Below are 6,044 nucleotides of genomic sequence, written 5' to 3'. Positions count from 1 at the left end.
TGGCAAAATGAGCATTAATTTTGCGAAACAAGTTTCACTATTTTAAATATTTGGTTATATTTCATGGTTTGTTATACAAATGCTGAGTCTACTTAACCAATCAGAGAAGAAGAAGAGAAGTTAGAAGAGATGCGGACAGATCAGTGGGAGGAGAGAAAGGAAGGCAGAAATGTTCAAGCACTATGTCTGTTTCAGTTTGATGGCGAGGCCAAATGCAATTTTAGGTTTTTAATACAGAGCGCTACTGCATTTAAGTGTGCAACGCTATTTTCCTCTCAAGAGAACGTCTTGCTATTCCCGCCAGTTTATTCTGTAAAATATATTCATGACGAAATGACTCATTGACAAGAGTGTCGTTAGAATAAATAATGTACCAGTCCTCCTGCCGAATTTTCTATTCGTCGCTCTTACATCGATGGAAATAGTTGTGAGGAAATTCACCCGCAAAGTAAGTCATAGCTTATGGGCGAAGTTAACCAACATGCACTAGGCAAACATGGTCGACTGAACACAGAAAAGTTTTCATGCATAGTAGGCGCTCAATATAAATAAACGTAATAAGCTAGATAACTTCGCGTTGTGTAGGGACGTCGCTTCATTGTGTGTCTACTAACGTATTTTGTCACGGTGAGTGTTCTGAATTCCACCTTTGCACGACACGCCACAAATTAGGATATCAACCCCACCATCTAGCGTTTCACCACAGTGCGGTTTTCAAGGGACTTTCTTCTACGTACCACGAAGCTGTGTTTCCAGGGCGACACTACATAGGTCGCCCTCATACCTCCCTCCCTTCAAAAAAATCTAGACACCAAAACACAACAAACTTTAAATTTAAAGAGCCGTCAAGGCCCTCGTGATTCCTCTGAGAATGTGGACGGCGGTGATCACTTAACATCAGGTGACCCGTACACTCTCTTCCATAAAAAAAGCCGTATAAACCCACCATGACACATTCATCTTCAATCCCGTTTGTTCCCAATATTATTCCAAATTCTTCTGTGCTCTAACAGCAAGTTGATGGTGGTGATCACCATTAGGGGAACTTCAAGACATATATAATTTAAATTCTTGCATGTATAGTTTAAATCTACACTCCTCGTCAAATTGTAAATATTTTTTTGTATAATTGATTATAAATAAAATTTATAGAAAACTGTTATTCCTTACTGAAGAAATATTTTTGTGTGTTGGGTAATTGTATAAGGAATAAGATTTTTCATGTGATTCCTTATTCATAAGGGTTAAAAGGGTTCCACTGTCTATCTGTCTTTCTGCGACAGCGCCTTTTTCAGTAACTTACATATTACTCGGTTGTTAATAAGGTAATAGTTTAGTAGCATTTACACCGTTGAATACCATTATTAAACTAAAAGATTTCTTCTTTGTTGACATTATATATTATTATAATAATAGTAATAGGTTGGATGAGGGCAGCGCAGGACCAACCGTCATGGCGATCTTTGGAGATAGATTGGATGAGGGCAGCGCAGGACCGATCGTCATGGCGATCTTTGGAGATAGGTTGGATGAGGGCAGCGCAGGACCGATCTTCATGGCGATCTTTGGAGATAGGTTGGATGAGGTCAGCGCAAGACCGATCATCATGGCGAAGTTTGGGGATAGGTTGGATGAGGGCAGCGCAAGACCGATCGTCATGGCGAACTTTGGGGATAGGTTGGATGAGGGCAGCGCAAGACCGATCGTCATGGCGAACTTTAGGGATAGGTTGGATGAGGGCAGCGCAAGACCGATCGTCATGGCAAACTTTAGGGATAGGTTGGATGAGGGCAGCGCAAAACCGATCGTCATGGCGAACTTTGGATATAAGTTGGATGAGGGCAGCGCAAAACCGATCGTCACGGCGATCTTTGGATATAAGTTGGATGTGGGCAGCGCAAAACCGATCGTCATGGCGAACTTTGGGGATAGGTTGGATGAGGGCAGCGCAAGACCGATCGTCATGGCGAACTTTAGGGATAGGTTGGATGAGGGCAGCGCAAGACCGATCGTCATGGCAAACTTTAGGGATAGGTTGGATGAGGGCAGCGCAAAACCGATCGTCATGGCGAACTTTGGATATAAGTTGGATGAGGGCAGCGCAAAACCGATCGTCACGGCGATCTTTGGATATAAGTTGGATGTGGGCAGCGCAAAACCGATCGTCATGGCGAACTTTGGATATAAGTTGGATGAGGGCAGCGCAAAACCGATCATCATGGCGAACTTTGGAGATAAGTTGGACGAGGGCAGCACAAGACCGATCATCATGGCGATCTTTGGGGGAGGCCTTTGTCTAGCAGTGAACGACTTCTGGGTGAAATAATCATATATTATTATTAATATATAATTAATTGTATGTAAGATATCGACATATCGAGAAAGTAAGAATATAAAATATTTTGCTTTCATATTTTTAGGATATTAAATTAATCAGATTTTCACTTATATCAAGTCTGATTTTCATATTTGATTTATTTCCTGCGTTTTCGAATGCATAAAGCAAATCACAGAGATTAACATTATTAAATCATAAAGAGCTTTACTGAATATTAATATGATGTTGTCAAGCTGAATAATTCACAAAACGTGTCACTCTTAGCATGAAATAGAAAAGCGTTTGTGAATTCACACTGCAATATACAGAATAAAGTCAACGCATACGAATTTACATCACAAACAAACTTCGTATATATATAAATTTTATCTCTGAACGATTTATATTACTTTGTACATACGGTGAACCTGTTCTATTCTATGTACAGTAAAACTGTTATAATATTTCTATTATTATATGTCACTACTATGTTATTTCCAGACGAGATCGAATCAGAAATAAGGAGATCCGTAGGAGAATAAAAGTCACTTACATAGCCTCAACTGGTTTCGAAATTAGTTCAGTTCGTTAATAGTTCGGCGGACAAATGGCCGTTGGGGCTGTAAAGTCCTCGAATGGCGACCACGTTCCGGAAGACGCAGTGTTGGTAGGCCCCCCATAAGATGGACCGACGATCTAGTCAAGATCGCCGGAATACGTTGGATGAGGGCAGCGCAGGACCGATCGTTGTGGAGTTCTTTGGGGTAGAGCTTTGTTGTTTTAAGTAGTGGGTGTCTTCCGGCTGCTGCTGCTGATGATGATGATGATAATGATTATGTATTTTAAGTATTATTGAATACAATATTAGACAAATTTAGTTATATTTCATTACATAATATGACAATACATACAATAAGCGTGGGGTGCTTAATTTATGGCAAAACAACGTTTGCCGCGTCAGTAATCTTTAAACGAGCAATTCTTGTTTATATATTATATCAATATCCGGACGACCGAGCCTTGCTCGGATTTTTAAGAATGTACAAAACTTGAACAAAAAAAACTTATAGGACTTCTGGATTCGAACCGGGGCCTTCTACTTTCCGGATCACCCAATTTCCCATCTGAGCTATTAGTCTTGTGTATATTGGCGAAATTTACCTTTGTATTCTAATGTTATTGCAGCTGTTTCTCATTAAAACACAGATAAAAGCACATTTTTTTGAAGTTAAAACCTAGCTAGATCGATTTATCGCCCCCGAAATCCCCTGTATACAAAATTTTATAAAAATCGTTGGAGCCGTTTCGGAGATTCAGATTATATATATACATATATATAAGAATTGCTCATTTAAAGATATAAGATATTAATCTGAATCTCTGAAACGGCTCCAACGATTTTCATAAAATTTTGTGTATAGTGTGTATTTCGGGGGCGATAAATCGATCTAGCCAGGTTTCAATTTAAAAAAATGTAGTCTTATCCGTGTTTTAATGAGGAAACCGCTACATTTTGCCAATATATACAAGACTAGAATAGCCTAAATGGGACATTAGGTGATCAGGAAAGCAGAAGCAGAGCTAGTTTTTTTTTTGTTCAAGTTTTGTACATTCTTAAAAAACCGAGGAAAGCTCGGTCGTCCGAATATTTGTTATTAAAAAGAGGATAATCATTTAGTATTTAAACAATTAGGCTTCTAATTAATCTAATTATTAATTTACTAATTAATTGGTGTCGTGACACTTGACGCGTGGGATCCAGAGGTGCGGAGAATGTTCAAAATATTATCTTCGCGCCTCAATAAGGCTACTGGAAACCCAAACGCTGGCAGCAGCTATATCGGTCAACGGATCAGCCTAGCTATCCAACGCGGTAATGCTGCCAGTATTCTTAGTAAGCTTCCACGTAATGATAGTTTTAATTTTATGTAGTCATAGTATTGTAAATATAGTTATAAGATTCATATTCTTTGAATAATAACGAACTATCAATACAGATAAATAAATGTTTAGATATCTAGGTTAGTGATAAGAGCCCGAGAGAGGAAATCATGAACTGACACGTGGATATTATCATGACCTTACTGTGATCTCATTCACTACAGTATCAATATGAACGTAGATAAATCTCATATTATTTCTTAGAACATGCCCAGTACTAGAAATATATTTATGCAATATTATTATATTGCAATGTATTTATTATACGCAATTTCAGAATTAGTTACATGTAAACATAATAATTTATTTCTTGAATTCATCTTAGGTTTATCTTTAAGAAAGTTTGATAGTAAAATACTTTAAATATATTACTTTTAAAAGATTAAAACGCGTGTGATTGAAACTGTTTGAGCGTAAAATTTTATTATTATTTAAAAAAATGCGTTAATCAAAGAAAGTCTATCTTTAAATCTATATTTAAAAAAATGGAATATTCATCGAAAATAGTAGATATCGCTCAAACTTTTGAGATTATAAGATTGAAAAGAATGGCCGTTGAGTTTCATGTATGTTCCGCTTACGGGCTCTACTTTTTCCGAACATAATATAATAGATTTAGTTTAAGTTTAATACAAATTACTTAATATTGTTAGTGACGACTCAAAAGCGCTTAGTGCCTTATGAAATAAAGTTTAATTGAATTTGAAAAGTAATCATTATGTTAAATTTAAAGGGATTGTTAAAATAGTTTTGTGTTAACGGTTAATATAACAAAAAAAATATGTAGTTAATGATTCCACTGATTGAGAATGGAGCGGCCACCCTCAGGCTATCTATACTTATTATCTATCTGTAGAGATCAAATTTCTGTACAAATAAAAAATTATTTTGGAAAAAAAAAATGGAATGTTTTGTGTCTCTGTCTGTTTGTACGGGCTAATCTCTGAAACGATTGGACCGACCTAATTGAAATTTTGCATGATGACACCTCATATCCCCAGTCAACATGTTTGATACTTTTCATCCCGGAAAATTAAAGAGTTCCCGTGGGACAGTTTAAAACCTCTACTTACTTAAGTTGCGTAGTACACAACAACGTATGCACATAATTTATTAAAAATTGGCATGTTGAAACCTTATATTGCCGGTCATAATCTTAGATACTTTTCATCACGCAAAATTAAAGAGTAACCGTGGGCTAGTTAAAAACCTCTACTTACTTATATAGCGTAATACACAACAACTTATGCACCTAATTTAGAAAAAATTACCATGTTGATACCTTAAATTGCCGGTCAACACTTTAAATACTTTTCACACCAGAAAATTTAAGAGCTCCCGTTAGATAGTTCAAAAACTAAAGTTACTTATATTGCTTAGTAAATAGTAACTTATGCACATAATTTAATAAAATTTGGTATTTTGATAATTATATTACCGGTCAACATCTTGGATATCTTTCATCCTGGAAAACTAACGAGTTCCCGTGGGTAAAATAAAATACTATAGTTTCTTAAATAGTACACAACAACTTATGCACCTAATTTAGTAAAATTTGTGAAGGTGGTAATTGATGCGGCCTGCCCATAACAATGCAGTGCCGCTCAATATTATTGAAAAACCCAAAAATTTTGTGCGGCACTAAAACTACGTTCGTCACCTTGAGATATAAGATGTTAAGTCTCATTTGCCCAGTGATTTCAATACCTACGGCGCCCTTTAGACCGAAACACAGTAATGCTTACACCAGGGGGGTGCATTGGATTTCTAGCAAGGTAGGCACTGT

Source organism: Leptidea sinapis, chromosome 11 (genome assembly GCF_905404315.1).
Source record: "Leptidea sinapis chromosome 11, ilLepSina1.1, whole genome shotgun sequence".
Classification (NCBI taxonomy): Eukaryota; Metazoa; Arthropoda; class Insecta; order Lepidoptera; family Pieridae; genus Leptidea; species Leptidea sinapis.
This window is presented reverse-complemented; position numbering follows the sequence as displayed.